Raw genomic sequence first — 19869 nt, 5'->3', positions numbered from 1 at the left:
GGGAGAGAAGGAGTTCTGGTTGCTTTTGCTCTCTGGTTGTATTGCTTGCTTTGGTGTTTTTATGAGCTCTTTGATGCCTTCAGATCTTGTATGGAGTCTGCCTTTTCCTCAGTTGTCCCCAGCGGTCTCCCAAGGGTTCTGAGATTTTCTAATGGTTATGATTTGTGCTTTGGGCTGTTCTAAGCTTTTTGTGGATGTCACAACCACTTGTTTATTCCTCTAGTCCTGTTGGTGTTTGTAGGAATTCTCTGATACCTGCCAGGTCTCCCAAGGTTCTGGTTTCACTTTAGGTGTTTTCAGTAGCCTCCTGACACCTGCTAGAATTTCTACTGGTTCTGGGTTCAGCTTTCAAATGTTCCTAAGCTTTCTGTGAACACAATCATCATTTATTTGTTCCACTGGGTCTTCTGGTATTTATAGGAGCTGATAGCTGCCAGGTCTTCTTCCTTGGGTTCTGGTTTTATTTTAGGTGACTTAAGCATTCCTGTGAGGATTTGTAGTTTTTGCTGGGTCTGGTTTGTGCTTTGGCATATTCCTAAGCTTTCTGTGAAATGTATCACCATTTAGTTGTTCCTGTTTATTTTGGTGTTTGAGGGAGCTCTCTGATACCGGCCAAGTCTTCCACATGTTCTGTCTTCTCCTCAGGTGTTTGAAACCACCTCCTGAGGAGTGTTAGAGTTTCTACAGTTTCTGGACTGTTTGGGGGTCCTCCTAAGCTTTTTGTGGACACCTAATTTCATTTCAATCTGTTTATAATTAATAATTTCATAAGTGAATTTCTGAAACTTATAGTATTGTGTGTGAGTTCTGGCAATTAATTTTGGTAAGTTAAATATCATTTCTAGCAACTCTACCTCAGATTTAAAATTTGGTAGGAATTTATATTGTAGCTATTTTTCCAAAGAGTGAAATGCAAACATGTGCACTATTTTAGACATAAGCTTGGCAGCTGCTGTGAGAAGTGGCACTATTCCCTTGCTACCATAATAATGATAACAATGATAACTATAATTCATTGGATGTTTACATGTGGCAGGCACTGTTCAAGGCATCTTTCATATATTATCTCATTTAAAATTCATAACAGGAGGAGCTAAGGACTAACCCCATTTTATAGATGAGAAAAGGGCAACCAGAGAGGCTGAGTAGTGTGTCCAAAGTCACAGGGGTGATAAGTAGAAGATCCAGGAGGCAGATCCAGCCTTTCTGACTCCAGAGTTAGTACTCTTAACCACTAAATTTTCAACATGCAATTAATTTAACCTCGTAGAATATTTTATTATTAGAGCTGTGGCTATAGCTGCAAAGCATCACATTAGAATCGTCTTTATTTTTTCACAAGCAAAATATGGTAGCTGTTATTTGTTATTTGCTGCTCAAAGGAACTACTATTAGGGGTGCCTGGCTCAGTCAGTTGAGCATCTGACTCTTGATTTGGGCTCATATCATGATCCCCTGGTTCCATGAGTTCAAGCCCCACATTGAACTAATTCTGTGCTGTTAGCACAGAGCCTGCTTGGGATTCTCTCTCTCCCTCTCCCTCTGCCTCTCCCACTGCTCGCATGCTAGCTTTCTCTCTCTCTCTCTCTCTCTCTCTCTCTCTCTCTCTCTCCCCCCCTCTCCCCCCCATAAAATAAAATTTTAATTTAAAAAGGTCAAAATTAAAGGAACTATTATTAAAAATATAATGGAATCTAGGCCAGAAATCTTTAATGACTCATAAAATTGTTTGTGGAAACGCATAAATGTTTTATGGATAAAACCTGAAATGGTCAAGAAAAACAACTCATATTGTTTTTTTGTGTTTCGTTCAGCCAGTTCCTTCAACACCCAAATGTGCCTCCTTCCTGGTCTGACTTCATTAATTTTAAAAATTGAAAAACATTTCTTTAAAATAGCTGGCAAATCTTGTCCAGTATCTTAAAAAAAATAATAAAAATAAAGAAAAAAAACCAAAGGTTTTTGTATGCTCAGCATAAAAATGAGAAACATCGAGTCTACCATTATAACTAAATCCTCAATACCAGCTAATATGGAAACAAGGACAAAATAGCTTCCTAAATTAAGATTGTATTTATATGCTTGTGGTGGAATATGGTTGGTAGAACCTCCTACAGAATAACATAATGATTTAGAGTTGACTGCCCATGTGAATCTCCAGACTCTAGATTTACTAGTTATGTGAGCATAAGCAAGTTGCATGACTTCCTAAGGCTGTTTTCTCTTCCGTAAAGTGGGGAGACTACCCACCTCAGATGGTTGTAATATTAAAGTATGTATAGGAAGCACTTAACATTCATGGGGCCTGAGACATAAAAATGTATTTCAAGTGCCAGTGTATACACACTGGTTGACACTGGGTTCTTGGTATGAAATTCAGATAAAGTTGTGGAAATTCAAAAACTTTCCCAGTTAATCATGGGCATTGATGATTTGTGGATTAAGAGTAGAAACACTTTGATGAAAAACAAAAATTAACTGCACTTAAAAAAGTTGTCAGCTCTTTTTAATGACTGGTTTTGGCTGAGGTGATAGGCTGTGGGTGAAAGATTATGTAGGAAAAGAGAAATGGGATTTGGACAGACAAGGAAGAGTTGGAGTGGCAGACTAAATAAAATGGGAAGGGTTGAGAGTGTGGATACCTTGATGTCAAGGAGCAAGTGTAGTGGGAGAAAGGTAAGAAGTGCTAGAGGTAGGCCAGTGGAGTAGGAGACTGGGATACTGGATCTTGAGACTTCATATATAGAGAAGCTGTGGGTGAGGACAAAGTTGAAGAAGTGGTCTTGGAAGTGGGTCCTAGAGAGTGGACACAAGGCCTGTAGAAATAGAAGAGGGTTCAGGTTTCTGGGGGAGTATAAGGACAAGTAGAGGAGAGCAAGTCAGTGATGGCAAATGCATGGCCCAATGAACATTGAAACCCACCTGAGGTATGATAGAACTGAGTCTGACATAAAAGTGTTTAGACATTTCTAATTTTTACCCTGAAGAAGAGAAAGCCAAGGGAATAAAACTGTCATGAAATATTTAAAAGGCAAACTTATAGAAGTGAAATTAATCTTTTTTTTTTAAACAGGTCTCCAGAAGGTGGAATGTAAAGGTAAAAAAAAAAAAAAAATCAAACTACAAATACATCAATTTTCCCATCTGCCCACCCACTCATCCATACACTATTCGTTCAGCCACCCAACCATTCTGTAACTTACACTGAAACTGATTTGAGGTCGTTTGCAAAAAGGACACACAAAACAAGATCCTCAAAAAGTAATTAAAGGAACCAAGGCAAAAGGGAAAAGCAAAGCTGCAAAAATAAGGTCATACCTTGGTTCTGAGTTTTATAGCAGGAAATAAAAAGTTCAATTAAAGGATTCAGTGTTTGTAAGTAAAAACCGGAGGTGCTTGAGAGAAGCCTAAATCTTCCTGGTACTGAAATCTGGAAGAAGTTTCTCCTGTAAGTTCTCATAAAGAGGACACTGTAGGGACACCTGGCTGGCTCAGTTGGTAGAGCATGCAACTCTTTTTTTTTTTTTTTTTAAGTTTATTTATTTATTTTGAAAGGGGTGGAAGGGGCAGAGAGAGAGGGAGACAGAATCCCAAGCAGGCTCTGCACTGTCAATACAGAGCCCACTGCAGGGCTTGATCCCACAAAATGTGAGATCATGACCTAAGCCAAGATCAGGAGTCAGAGGCTCAATTGATTGAGCCTCCTAGGTGCCCCAGAACATGTGACTCTGGATCTTGGGGTCATAAATTCATGTTGGGCGTAGAACTTACTAGAAAAAAAAAGGTGGGGGGCACCTGGGTGGCTCATTTGGTTAAACAGTTGAGTCTTGATTTCAGCCCAGGTTATGATCCCAAGGTTTGTGGGTTCAAGCCCTGCATTGGGCTCTGCGTTGATAGTACAGAGCCTGCTTGGGATTCTCTCTCTGTCACTCTCTCTGCCTCTCCCTCATTCACATGTGTTCTTTCTCAAAATAAATAACTTTAAAAAACACTGTAATGTCAAGAATGACATATTCAACCATTTTTACACTAAGTATGTTACATAGGACTTTTAAACATGAGATCCTCAGTATAGGCATAATATTGTAGATCAGTACAATTTTGCAAGGAACTTAAATAATGTAGTTCAGTAACTCTTAACTCCTAATGACCTGGTCCAATCCCAAAACAGGTTATAGTCTAAGGAATAGATAGCCATATAACTTCCAAATATTTCTTCCAAATATTTCCCCCAAGTGTTTTAAAAGTCATTTTTGTTGTTTTTTAACATTACAAAAATGGTATTTAAATACACACATTGACCCTAAAGACTCTACCAAAAAAAAAAACCTGTTAGAACTAATAAATAAAGTCAGTAAAGTTGCAGGACACAAAAAATTGTACACCCTTAAAATGAACTATCAGAGAAATTAAGAAAACTATCTCACAATTGCATCAAAAAGAAAAATCTATCTAGGAATAAATTTAACCAAAGAAGTGGAAGATCTGTACACTGAAAACTATAAGACACTGATGAAAGAAATTGAAAAAGACACAAATAAATGAAATGATATTCTGCTCATCAATTGGAAGAATTGATATTGTTAAAATGGTCATATTACCCAAAGTGGTGATTCAATGCAATCCCTACAAAATTCCAATGTCATTTTTCACAGAAATAGAGCAGTCCCAAAATTTGTATGGAAACACAAAAGGCTTAAATAGCAAAAGCAATCTTGAGAAAGAAGAACAAAGCTGGAGGTATCACACTTCCTGATTTAAAACCATATTATGGGGCGCCTGGGTGGCTCAGTCGGTTAAGCGGCCGACTTTGGCTCAGGTCATGATCTCGCCGTCCGTGAGTTTGAGCCCCATGTCGGGCTCTGTGCTGACAGCTCAGAGCCTGGAGCCTGTTTTGGATTCTGTGTCTCCCTCTCTCTGACCCTCCCCCGTTCATGCTCTGTCTCTGTCTCAAAAATAAATAAACGTTAAAAAAATAAAACCATATTACACAACTATAGTAATCAAAGCAGCATGGTATTGACATAAAAACAGACAATAGATCAATGCAACAGAATAGAGATCCCAGAAGAAAAACCACATATATATGTCAATTAATTTATGACAAAGGAACCAAAAGTGTACAATGGAGAAAGGACAGTTTCCTCAATAAAAGGTGTTGGGAAAACAAGACACATGTCACATGCAGAAGAATGAAAGTGAACCTCTGTCTTATACCATACACAAATACAACTCAAATGGGTTAAAAGACTTGAACATAAGAGCTGACACCATAAAAGTCTTGGAAGAAAACATAGGGATGAAGCACCTAGACATAGGTTTAGGCAATGATTTTTTGGATTTGACACCAAAAGCAAAGTCAACAAAAGCAAAAATCAACAAGTGGGACTACATCAAACTAAAAAGCTGCTTTCTGTACAGCAAAGAAAATAAACAAAATGAAAAGGCAACCTACAGAATGGGGAAAAATGGCAAATCATGTATTTGCTAAAGAGTTTAATATCCAAAACATAAAAAGAATTCATCCTACTCCGTAGGAAAAAAAAAAAAATCCTATTTTAAAAATGGGCAGAGGGGGGCGCCTGGGTGGCTCAGTTGGTTAAGTGTCCAACTTCGGCTCGGGTCACGATCTTGCAGTTTGTGAGTTTGAGTCCTGCATCAGGCTCTGTGCTGACAGCTCAGAGCCTGGAGCCTGCTTCTGATTCTGTGTCTCCCTCTCTCTCTGCCCCTCCCCTGTTCACGCTCTGTCTCTCAATAATAAATAAACGTTAAAAAAAATAAAAAATAAAAATAAAAATGGGCATAGGATCTGAAAAGACATTTTTCCAAAGAAGACATGAGTACAACAGGTACATGAAAAGGTGCTCAAGATCACTACTCATCAGGGAAATGCAAATCAAAATCACAATGAGATATCACCTCACAACTGTTAGAATAGGTATTCTTGTCTAGAATGACAAAAAAATAACAAGTGTTGGTGAGAATGTGGAGAAAAGGGAACACTTGTGCACTGATGGGAATGTAAATTGGTGCAGCCACTGTGGAAAACAGTATGGAGGAGCCTCAAAAAATTAAAACTAGAAATACCACATGATCAAATAATCCCACTTCAGGATATTTAACCAAAGGAAATAAAATCACTATCTTGAAAAGATATCTATACTTCCATGTTCACTGTAGCATTATGTACAATGGCCAAGCCATGGAAACAACAGATGAATGGATAAGGAAATTGGATATACATAATGGAATATTATTCAGCCATAAGAAAGAAGGAAATCCTGCCATTTGTGATAATATGGATGGACCTTAGGGCATTGTGCTAAGTGAAACAGATGAGACAAAGATGAATACTATATGACCTGACTTACATGCAAACCTAAAAAAGACAAACTCATAAATACAGAGAAAAAATGGGTGGTGGGCAGAGTTAGGGAGGGGAGATAAAATGGGTGAAGGTGGTCAAAGGATACAAACTTCCAGTTATAAGATAAGTAAGTCCTGGGGATCTACCCTACAGCATGGTGACTATAGTTTATAATACTGCATGGTATATTTGAAAGTTGCTAAGAGAGCAGATCTTAAAAATTCTTATCACAAGGAAAAAAATTTTGTAACTGTGTGTGGTGATGGATGTTAACTATACTTACTGTGATCATTTTGCAATATATACAAATATCAAATCATTAGGTTTTCCACCTAAAACTAATATTTTATATGTCAATTATATCTCAGTTAAGAGAAAACTCACTTCCCAAGCAGTGGACCAGGTTGTTGAGGATCATGATCCCAGATCCACTGCTTGTTAGGGCTGTGGTTTCAGTTGAATTGTTTAACTTCGTTGTGCCTCAATTTCTTCTTAGGAAGCTAGAAGTAGTGCATCAGAGGGTAAAACTCTTAGAGCCTTGCACCCAGTAAAATCTATATGTGAGGTGGCTGGTATTGTCACTGCAAATGGATTTAAAAGAGGAAGGGTCAAGGCTGACTTAGGCCATGAAGGAGTTTTCTTCATTGAGCTCTGAATTCCAGAATGTGTCAAAAGCCAACCTTTAGTACTTACCAAAAGCCTTAAAATATACATAGACTTGATTGAGCAGTTCCCCCATGAAGAATATATCCCATGGAGATAATCAAGGGCCTGTGCAAAAATTTGATTACAAGAGATACTCATTTGAAACACTGCTCTAATGGTGAAGTATTGAAATATTGAAAACTCCCTAATTATCCAATAGTAGGACACAGATTAAATAAACTCTGCTCCATCACACAAAGAGTCATGCTTAGCTTTTAAAATAATGTGTAAAGACATCTATTAATATGGGAGAACGTCCATGGTATGTCATTAAATGAAAGGAACCAGTAATAAAATCATATAACAAATAAACACAGAGACGAGAAAATTTGTTTTTAAACCCATATTTCATGCCACTACACTGAGATATTCCAACAAATGTATAGAATTTTCCAGCCCTTTTATGTTTAAAATTTCAATTACTCAGATACTAACAAGTATATCTTCCTTTAAAAAAAGAAAACATTATGAATAATACTTTTAGGGAGGGGCCAAGATGGTGGAGCAGAATAGAAGTTCTCTACTTCTCTCCTCCCTGAAATGTAACTAGATCAGCAACAAACGATTTTGCACACCTAGAAAATTGATCTGAGGATTAACACAACAATCTGCATAACTTGAGCCACAGAACTCGGCAGGTATGCAGTGTGGAGAGGTGAACTAGGGGAGAGAGAAGCCCTGGAGGGTAGGGAGCTGTTTTTGTTTGCAGAGAGAGGACAGAGACCTTGGGGAGAGTACAGGAAAGCACTCCCCCTGAAAGCAGCTGGAGAGAAAGAGAGAGTGGAAACACCCACATGGGCTGAATAAGAAAGGGAGAAAAGAGAAAGGAGAGGGTTTCAATACCATTAGGACTCTATAAATAGGAGACACAGAGTTCAAAATCCCACAGTTCAATACCTGATGGTGCTCTGGTGGGAAGCAGACAGCGAAGTCCGAAGTCCGAGGGGTCCTGGGCCACACAGGGAGAGGTGGTTTCCCTGCAGGGAGGGTATTTGATAGAGAGGGTGCAGCCTCCCCACAGGAAAAGGTCCCGGCAGACCCCAGAGAATAGTCCTGGTGTTGGAACAAGGACTCTGGAGTGAGGTGAAGCCTGGCGCCAGTCTTGTGTTGGCAGAGGTTGCCATAATCTCTAAACCTCTGCTGCTGCGCAATTGTGTGAACTTTTTCTGGGGTGGGCTGGCACCAAGACGCAATCTCTGGGCCTCTGCAGCAGCGCGATCACTCGAGTGTTCCTGGGGGTAAACCGACACCCGGCCATTGCTCGGTGAGACCCTCCCCTAGAGGATCGGAGTGGGCCAAAGCTGCAGGGCCTTCAGAAGTGAGGGGTTAGGAAACAGCCCCGTTGGATAAAATTTGGGAGAGAGGTGCTGCCTGGCAGGCTGACGGCTTGGACGTGGACATGGACAGTGTAGAAGCAGGAGTGGACAGAAGCCAGAGACAAAGGAGGAGTGTCTGGTGGCTAGTCGCTGAGAGCACAGATTCTGATGCTAGCGACTGGGAAGCTGGGTGACTCCATTTTCTCTTCTCCCATGCCTGCACATACATGCACACGAGCGCCACACCAATCTACCACCATAAACTAAGAAACGCCACCTAGTGGAGAATGGAGCCGTTACATTGAGCCCCGTCCAACTGCGGCAACCAAGCCCTACAGGACAACCAATAGTCTCTCCACCTGCTTAGTGTACAGACTATAAAGTGCTTCATAGTTTGACTTCTAGGGGAAACTGGATGTAATTTCATTCAGATTTCATCCTGTTCACTGGTCCAACTATTCATTTTTTTCTTTTGCTTTTCTTTTCTTATTCTTGGATACAGATAGTGAAAAATTTTATTTTTATTTTCTGTTTTTATTAAAAAATTTTAACTATATTCTTTATTTCTTTTTGTAAATTTTCATTCTATTTTACCTTATTTCATTTTATTCTATTTTATTGTATACTTTTTTTTTAAAGTTTTCTTCCTTTTTTTTCTTTCCTTTTCTCTCTATTCTATCAAGCTTCTTTCAGCAACCAGATCAAAACACACCTAGGATATAGCTTCCTTTATTTTATTTTTTGTGTTGTTTTTAATTTTTTAATTTTTAATGTATATTTTAGTAATTCTTTTGCTTCTTCCAAAATGATGAAAAGAAGGAATTCATCCCAAAAGAAAGAACAGGAAGAAATGACAGCCAAGGACTTAATAAACACAGATATAAGCAAGATGTCTGAACTAGAATTTAAAATCACTTTAATAAGAATACTAGCTGGGGTTGACAAAAGCATAGACTCCCTTTCTGCAGATATAAAAGAAGTAAAATCAAGTCAGGACGAAATTAGAAATGCTATAACTGAGATGCAACCTCAAATGGATGCCACAGAGGCAAGGATGGATGTAGCAGAGCAGTGAATCAGCAATATAGAAGACAAAATTATGGAGAATAATGAAGCAGAAAAAAGAGGGAAACTAAGGCAAAAGAGCAGGATATAAGAATTAGAGAACTCAGTGACTCATTAAAAGGAATAACAGCTGAATCATAAGAATCCCAGAAGATGAAGAGAGAGAAAAAGGGGTAGAAGGTTTATGTGAACAAATCATAGCAGAAAACTTTCCTAAACTGGGGAAAGACACAGACATCAAAATCCAAGAAGCACAGGGAACTCCCATTAGATTCAACAAAAATAGACCATCAACAAGGCATATCATAGTCAAATTCACAAAATACACAGACAAGGATAGAATTATGAAAGCAGCAAGGGAAAAAAAAGTACTTAAACTATAAGGGAAGACAGATCAGGCTCACAGCAGACCTACCCACAGAAACTTGGCAGGCCAGAAAGGAGTGGCAGGATACATTGAATGTGCTGAAACAGAAAAATACGCAGCCAAGAATTCTTTATCCAGCAAGGCTATCATTCAAAATAGAAGGAGAGATAAAGAGTTTCCCAGACAAGCAAGAACTAAAGGAGTTCGTGACCACTAAGCCAGCCCTGCAAGAAATTTTAAGGGGGACTCTCTAAGGGGAGAAAAGATGAAGCAAAACAAAAAAGAACAAAAGCAGCAAACACTAGAAAGGACCAGAGAACATCACCAGGAACTCCAACGCTACAGGTAACACAATGGTAATAAATTCATATCTTTCAGTACTCATTCTACATGTCAATGGACTAAATGCCCCAATCAAAAGACATAGGGTAACAGAATGGATAAGAAAACAAGATCCATCTATATTCTGTTTACAAGAGACCCATTTTAGACCTAAAGGCACCATCAGATTGAAAGCAGATGAAGAACCATCTATCATACTAATGGTCACCAAAAGAAAGCTGGAGTAGCCATACTTAGACAATCTAGATTTTAAAATAAAAACTATAATAAGAGATGAAGAAGGGCATTATATCATAATCAAGGGGTCTATCCACCAAGAAGATCTAACAATTATAAACATTTGTGCCCCCAACCCACATGGAAGCACCTAAATATATAAATCAATTAATCACAAACATTAAGAAACTCATTGACAATAATATCATAATAGTAGGGGACTTCAACACCCCACTTACAGCATGGACAATAGATCATCTAAGCAGAAAATCAACAAGGAAACAATGGCTTTGAATGACACACTGGACCAGATGGATTTAACAAATATTCAGAACATTTCATCCTAAAGCAGCAGAATACACATTCTTCTCGAGTGCACATGGAACATTCTCTAGAGTAGTCACATACTGGGACACAAATCAGCTCTCAACAAGTACAAAAAGCTTGAGATGATACCGTGCATATTTTCAGACCACAACACTATGAAACTCAAAATCAACCACAAGAAAAAATTTGGAAAGACAACAAATACTAGGAGATTAAAGAACATCCTACTAACCAAGAATGAATGGGTTAATAACCAAGAAGTTTAAGAACAAATTAAAAAGTACATAGAAGCCAATGAAACACCACAGCCCCAAAATTCTGGGGTGCAGCAAAAGCGGTCATAAAAGGGAAGTATATAGCAACGTAGGCTTTCCTAAAAAGAACGAAAGGTCTCAGATACACAACCTAACCTTACACCTTAAAAGCTGGTAAAAGAACAGCAAATAAAACCCAAAACCAGCAGAAAAAGGAAAATAATAAAGATTAGAACAGAAATCAATGCTATTGAAACCAAAAAATAAACAAACAAACAAAACAAAAACAGAAAACAGTAGAACAGATAAATGAAACCAGGGGCTGGTTCTTTGAAAGAATTAACAAAATTGATAAACTCCTAGCCAGATTGATCAAAAAGAAGAAAGAAAGCAAATCAAAAATCACAATGAAGAGAGAGATCACAAGCAACACTGCAGAAACACAATAAGAGAGAGTATGATGAAAATCAACTAAGAAGAGAGGAAGAAATGGATAAATTCCTAGAAACATATAAACTACCAAAACTGAAACAGGAGGAAATAGAAAATTTGAACAGAATCATAACCAGTAAAGAAATTGAATTGGTAATCAAAAATCTCCCCAAAAAACAAGAGTCCAGAGCTGGATGGCTTTCCAGGGGACTTCTACCAAACATTTAAAGAAGAGTTAACACCTATTCTTTTGAAGCTGTTTCAAAAAATATAAATGGAAGGAAAACTTCCAAACTCATTCTATGAGGCCAGCATTACCTTGATTCCAAAACCATACAAAGACTCCACAAAAAAGAACTACAGACCAATTTCCCTAATGAACATGGATGCAAAAAGTTCTCAGCAAGATACTAGCCAACCGGATCCAACAATATATTAAAAGAATTATGCACCACAACCAAGTGGGATTTATTCTTGGGATGCAGGGCTGGTTCAATATCCACAAATCAATCAATGTGATACATCACATTAATCAAAGAAAGGATAAGAACCACATGATTCTCTCAGATGCAGAGAAAGCATTTGACACAATACAGCATCCTTTCTTGATAAAAACCCTCAAGAAAGTAGGGATAGAAGGATCATACCTCAAGATCCTAAAACCCATATATGAAAGACCCACTGCTAATATCCTCAATGGAGAAAAATTGAGAGCTTTCCCCCTAAGGTCAGGAACATGACAGGGATGTCCACTCTTGCCACCGTCATTTAACATAGTATTGGAAGTCCTAGCCTCAGCAATCAGATAACACAAAGAAATAAAAGGCATCCCTGGGTGTCTCAGTCCGTTAGTCATCTGACGAGGCTCAGATCATGATCTCATGGTTCACAAATTCGAACCACACATCGGGCTGTGCTGACAGCTCAGCGCCTGGAGCCTGCTTTGGATTCTGTGTGTGTGTGTGACTCTCTCTCTGCCACTCCCCTGCTTGTGCTCAGTCTCTTTCTGTCAAAAATAAATATTTTTTAAAAAGTTAAAAAAAATAAGTCATCCAAATTGGCAAGGAGGAAGTCAAAGTTTCACTCTTCATAGATAACATGATACTCTATATGGAAAATGCAAACGATTCCACCAAAATGCTGCTAGAACTGATCCATGAATTCAGCAAAGTCACAGGGTGTAAAATCAATGCACAGAAATGAGTTGCATTTCTATACACCAATAATGAAGCAGCAGAAAGAGATATCAAGGAATCAATCCCATTTACAATTGCACCAAAACCCATAAAATACCTAGGAATAAATCTAACCAAAGAGGTGAAAAACCTATACACTGAAAACTATAGAAATCTTACGAAAGAAATTGAAGAAGGCACAAAAAATGGAAAAATATTCCATGCCCATGGATTAGAAGAACAAATATTGTTAAAATATTGATACTACCCAAAGCAATCTACATATTCAAATGCAATCCCTATCAAAATAACACCAGCATTCTTTACAGAGCTAGAACAAACAATCCCAAAATTGGTATGGAACCAGAAAAGACCACGAATAGCCAAAGCAATCCTGGAAAAGAAAACCAAGGCTGGAGGCTTCACAATTCCGGATTTCAAGCTTCATTACAAAGCTGTAATCATTAAGACAGTACCGTACTGGCACAAAAACAGACACTCAGATCAATGGAACAGAATAGAGAACCCAGAAATGGACCACAAACATATAGCCAACTAATCTTTGACAAAGTAGGAAAGAGTATCCATTGGAATAAAGACAGTCTCTTCAGCAAATAGTGCTGGGAAAACTGGATAGCGACATGTAGAAGATTGAACCTGGACCACTTTTTGACACTATACACAAAAAGAAACTCAAAATGGATGAAAGACCTAAATGTAAGACCGGAAGCCATCAAAATCCTTGAGAAGAAAGCAGGCAAAAACCTCTTTGACCTCGGCCACAGCAACTTCTTACTCAACATGTCTCTGGAGGCAAGGGAAACAAAAGCAAAAATGTACTATTGGGACCTCATCAAGATAAAAAGCTTCTGCATAGTGAAGGAAACAATCAGCAAAACTAAAAGGCAACCGACAGAATGGGAGAAGATATTTGCAAATGACCTATCAGTAAAGGGTTAGTATCCAAAATCTATAAAGAACTTATCAAACTCAACACCCAAAAAACAAACAATCCCATGAAGAAATGGGGAAAAGACATGAATAGACACTTCTCTAAAGAAGACATTCAGATGCCCAACCGACACATGAAAAAATGCTCAACATCACTTGTCACCAGGGAAATACAAATCAAAACCACAATGAGATACCACCTCACACCAGTCAGAATGGCTAACATTAACAACTCAGGGCAACAACAGATGTTGGCAAGGATATGGAAAAAGAGGAACTCTTTTGCACTGCTGGTGGGAATGCAAACGGGTACAGCCACTCTGGAAAACAATGTGGTGATTCCTCAAAAAATTAAAAATATAATTACCCTATGACCCAGCAATTGCACTACTAGGTATTTATCCAGAGGATACAGGAGTGCTATTTTGAAGGGGCACATTCACCCTAATGTTTATAGCAGCACTATTGACAATAGCCAAAGTATGGAAAGAGCTCAAATGTCCATCAACAGATGAATGGATAAAGAAGACATCACACACACACACACACACACACACACACACACACACACACACAATGAAGTATTACTTGGCAATCAAAAAGAATGAAATCTTGCCATTTGCAACAACATGGATGGAACTAGAGTATATTATACTAAGCAAAATTAGCCACTCAAAGAAAGGCAAATATCATATGATTTCACTCATATGTGGAACTTAAGATACAAAACAGATGAACATAAGGGAAGGGAAGCAAAATTAATATAAAAACAGTGAGGGGAACAAACCATAAATACAGAGAACTAACTGAGGGGGTGCTGGCGGGGTTGCACCAAATGGTCAAGGGGCATTAAGGAAGACACTTGTTGGGATGAGCACTGGGTGTTGTATGCTGGGGATGAATCACTGGATTCTACTCCTGAAATCATTATTGCACTATATGCTAACTTGGATGTAAATTAAAAATATAATAATAATAATAATAATAATAATAATAAACATTAAAAAAATAAATACAATTTAAAAAAAAGAAATTTTACAACAAAATCCCCTCTAACCACTCCTACCCTCAATCCCTGTCCACTCCTTCAACTTGAGATTTAACCACTGTGTAGTAAGTATCCTTCCAGAATATTCTCTGTATAATTTTACTACATAGAGATGTATTCATAGTAAATATATATAATGCTATTTTGCACGTAAGGTTTTTGTTTCCATGCAATCCTATCACATGTGTAGCTTCCTGTAGGCACCACCACAATCAAGATACAGATTTATTCTATTTTTACAGAGCTTCTCATGCTAGCCTTTATAGACTCATAGCCACATACACCCCCTCTAATTAATCCTTAACTTTTAGCATCCACTAGTCTGTTCTCCACCTCTATGTTTTGTTATTTTTAAGAACATTATATAAATGGAATCATATAGTAAAAAATCTTTACTATAATTCCCTAGACATCTACCCAAGCTGTTGTGTGTAGCAATCATTTTAACTACTGAGTAGTATTTCATGATATGGATGTACCACAATTTGTTAAACCATTCACCCATCTAAGCATGTTTGTATTGTTTTCAGTTCTTAGTATTATGAATTGAGCTACTATGAACATTTTTGTTTCTCTGGGATAAAAAGCCAAGAGTGTAATCATTGGGTCATATGGTATGTGCATGTTTATTTAGTATTGCCAGAAACTGCCTTACTTCTTCTCCTACTAGCTGTAACATTTGTTTTTACCAGCAATATATGAGTGATCCAGCTTCTCTGCATCCCTGCCAGCATTTGGTGTTAGCACCAGTTTATTTTAGCCATTCTGATTGTTGGAGTTTCAGTTTGCATTTCCCTAATGGCTAAGATGTTGAATACCTTTTCATGTGCATAATCTGCCATCGTATGTCCTCTTTGGTAAAATGTCTGTTCATGTCTCTTGCCCATTTTATAATTGTTTCTTTATTATTTTATTTTATTTTTTTACATTCAGATTTGATAATTCTTTATATATTCTGGTGCAAGTACTTTGTCAGACATGTGCTTTGCATACTTTCTCTTAACCAGTGACTTTTTAAGAATCTGTTTTTGTCAAATTTCTACATGCACATATTTAAGTAGGGAAATAGTTAAGGCTATGAAAATAGTTAAGGCTGTGAAAAACAGCAGGACTGAACTTCTTGATGTCCCCCTCCCTAGAAGCAACCATTTTCAACTCCTTTAGCTGGCTCTTTTGCTATTTATGGCTACATCACTAAATAACATGTTTATTATTTCTTGATTTTTTTGGCATTTATTGCCTTGCCACTATGAAAAATGTAGATTTCCCCCCCTTTTTTATTACCCTTCCATTTATCCCTCTCCAACATGTGCATCCCATTTCCTCCAAAACAAGCCCACAATCCCTTATCCCCAATTCTAGATCCAAAACACTGTTTCATAATTCACCCAACCTGAACTCATTTGACAGCAGAACTGATGAGAAACTACTTCTAATTTTATTCCTATTGCTTAATGTAAATATTCATGTTACACTGCAGAAATATCAATATGGTTGAGTAGGGAGTGATAGCTAAGACCCTTCTGGGGATGTTTTGTAATAAACTATGTGCTGTATTACAAAAAATTTTGAATAGCCATTGTATTTCTTAAACAAATTTAAATTCTGAAACATGTTTGGCCCAAGGGTTTTGGATATGGGATTATGGACCTGAATAATTATAATTTTAGATAAATATTCAGTGTTTACATTATTATGACTATGTAAATAAATTCAGAGGTAAGCCACGTTATGTATGATTGATGATACTATTAATGTCAAAACCATGCAGAATTACTTTTATAGATTAGCACATTTTAAATTAAGTTAGAGAAGGATAACATAAACTCATAGAATAGGAATTTTATTTGATGGTTTTCCTATATGTTATTTGGCAGAAATTTAAATTGATCATCACTTCCTTGAAGTGTTTGCTCAAATTATACGTTTTCAGTGACACCTTCCCATTACACACTATTTTAAATCACATCCCCCCAGCAGCTTTCTATCTGCTTTGTGCTTTGTCTTGTTGGTATCTGACATGCCATATTTTTTTAGTTATTTGTTTATGGTCTGTCTCCTCCCCACTAAAATGTCAGCTTCACAAGAGGACCAAAATATTTGTTTTCCTCACTACTGTGTCTCTGTCACCTGGAACAGTGCCCAGGCCACAGTAGGTGACATATTGAATAAATGAATTTTGGTGTTTGAAGTGTAGGTATTCGTCAAGAATGAGAAAAAACAAAATTTTTAAGTTATTTATTTATTTATTTATTTATTTATTTATTTATTTATTTATTTTTAAGTGATTTCTATACCCAACATGGGGCTTGTACTCACGACCCCAAGATCAAAAGCCATATGCTTCTTTGACTGAGCCAACCAGGTGTCCCAATAATGAGAAAAAAGATTTTATTCTGGGCAAACAAGTGCCACAAAAAGGAATTTTATTGACTTTTAATTATAATGTTTTTATTCTGACTGCTTTTGTCACTATTTTGACTGAGTAATGTTACTAGACTTATACAACAGAATTTTAGTTTCATTGCAAATACTATTTACTATTTCTGTTAAGTCAGAGACAAATTCATTATACTCCTGAATTCATTAGTATAATGCTTTTTAAGGTTACCTTTTGTGACACAGCCATTCAGAACACATGCAGGTAGAAAAAGATTATACTTTGTGCATTTTGTTGTGCATATTTTGTTTGCATCGACCTTAAAAACACAGAAAATGAAGAAAAAATAATATGTTAATGGTACCTATTGAAAAGCGGGGGGGGGGGGGTGATACTGGAAAATTGGCAGATTTTACTATTATGGGTATATAAAAATTCTAATTTAATCTAGCACATTATAAATGTTACTCAATCTCAGTGAGATGACATTCTAACATTTCATGCTAGACATGTGGAGTTTCCTGACTTGCAAACTCTAGTTAAGTGTCCAATGTCTGTCCAGGTCATGATCTCGTGGTTTGTTAGTTCGAGTTCCACATCGGGCTCTGTGCTGACAGCTCAGAGCCTGGAGCCTGCTTCAGATTCTGTGTCTCCCTCTCTCTCTGCCCCTCCCTCACTCGTGCTCGCTCTCTCTCTCTCTCTCTCTCTCTCAAAAATACACATTAAAAAGTATGTTACTTTACAGTAGAAGATTATTAGAATACCATTTTAGATCATCTAGAACATCTAGAAACATCTGAAAAGTTGTATTACTCTAAAATGTTTGGAAACGGTCTATTGTAGAAATCACTACATTTAAAAAATTATGCACAGTGCATAGTAAGCATATGATGGCCAGACAGTGATGTCCAACAGCTCAAACCAAGTTGTACGGACAGAGAAGTTTTAGAGTAAAGCAAGCAGAATGAGAAAATGACTTTGTTACAGGCAAAGAAGGTGAAAATCTCATAAATTTTTTGGACCAAAGGTCATTTACCACTAAGCAGGAGATACTGATAATATACACGCTGTGGGCAAGGAGAAGGTAAAGATGGGTCTTTTATTTTTTTATTTTTTTAATGGCTATTTTTGAGACAGACAGAGCGTGAGCAGGGAAGGGACAGAGAGAGAAGGAGACACAGAATCCGAAGCAGACTCCAGCCCCTGAGTTGTCAGCACAATGCCTGACACAGGGCTTGAACCCACGAACCTGGAGATCATGACTTGGGCCGAAGTTGGACACTTAACCGACTGAGGCACCCAGGTGCCCCAAGACAGGTCTTTTTGAAAGAGTTGCTTTCATTACCTTGTCTTTGGCTTCTGCAGATGGTCTTTACAGAAATTCTACAAGTGATTCTGCCACAATTCTAGCTACAGATCAACAAATCTGCAGAACAAATAGAAATATGTATATTTTTATTATGGATATTACCTTTTTATGCTGTATACCTTGTAAATTCTGATTTCTTTTCAGTGTAAGAATTTACAAGGAAAATATGATTGAGGTATTTATCTAAACAGAATTTATGTAGCATACATTTTCAGAAATGAACATATTTTCTATATGTACAAAATGTTTGAAGATATACTCATGGTAACTGTTTGCTATGGTAATCCATTTTCTAAAATATGCTTGCTTTAAAACTTGCTTACTTTTTGTTATAACTTATGTTCCATATTACATACCATACTCTCTGTACCAAAGCATTTTTGGAGGGATCATAATGCCCTCAAAATACCATTCATCTGTAACAGGGCCAGACCCCAGGTATTCTGCATAAACAATCTTCTTTAATGTTTATGAAATATACAGAATACTTATACATACATAAAAAAACACTAAATTAGATCAAGCCACCCAAAATGTATGAAATTATTAGTTTAAACCAAACAAGAAACTTCTACAATAGATATTTTTTGAAGCATAAGACCAAAGAACATATAACTGAAAGTTATATTGTGATTTAATAAAAGAATATCTCTGGTCTTTGTCCCCCCACTTCTGGCATAAAACTTCCAAAGCCCTTGGAATTTCCTGAGATTTGGAAGTGTGTTATGCTAATAAAGTGACTCTAGAAGCCTCTAGATAGCTCCAGGGTGGGTGCTGGTCACCAGAAAAACCAGCCAGGTGATTAGAGGACTAGATCTTCCAGCCACCTGGCCTCCAGGGAGAGGATGAAGCCTGGATATTAATCACAAGACCAGTGATTTTATTAAGCATGCCTGTGTAATGAATCCCTTTTTAAACAAACAAACAAACAAACAAACAAACAAACCAACCCTGGGATATTGACACTGGGAGAATCCTCCCGGTTGGTGAACACACTGATATGCTGGGAGAATGATGTGACCAGATTCCATGAGGAGAGGGCAGAGAAATGCAAGAGTTGATGGGATTAAGGTGACAATCTGGACAAAAACTGATATATTGGAACAAGCTTTATGTGAAGTGGTTATGACTCTTATCTGAATGAATTATGGGAATGGATATTGTGTCTGGGGAAAATTACCTAGCATTATAAAACGGAAGGCATGTACATCCTTCCTTCAAGCCATATTCATTAAACATGTAAAATGGGAATGAATAAGATTGGCCAGGCCCATGTAATATAGAACAGAAGCTAGGGTGCTGTTAGGGACAAATCCTCCACATAATAGCCACATGTGGAATGTAAACTATGCCTTATCACAAAAGCCCGTAAGCACCTCCCAGACATGACTACTGGGATTTTGAACTAGAGAATTTCCATTTGGAGGAGCAATTACTAGCTTGCTATGAGACACTAATTGAAACTGCCTCTGAATGAAGAACATAAAATAATCCTGAAACCTGAAATATCCAGGATGTCTTGGGTGATATCAGACAAACACTCTAATGAGGAAGG

At 37.5% G+C, this 19869-nt stretch overlaps 1 protein-coding gene across 12 annotated transcripts in view; it reads left to right on the top strand.

Moving 5' to 3' along the window:
• The window catches only part of CC2H3orf80 (chromosome C2 C3orf80 homolog), a 68251-nt gene that overhangs the window by 8330 nt on the left and 40052 nt on the right, over positions 1 to 19869 (top strand). The window lies entirely within an intron of this gene.

The sequence above is a fragment of the Acinonyx jubatus genome, chromosome C2 (assembly GCF_027475565.1).
Source record: "Acinonyx jubatus isolate Ajub_Pintada_27869175 chromosome C2, VMU_Ajub_asm_v1.0, whole genome shotgun sequence".
In the NCBI taxonomy this organism is placed as follows: domain Eukaryota; kingdom Metazoa; phylum Chordata; class Mammalia; order Carnivora; family Felidae; genus Acinonyx; species Acinonyx jubatus.
The sequence above is the reverse complement of the archived record's forward strand: the minus strand, read 5'-3'. Positions and strand labels throughout refer to the sequence as shown.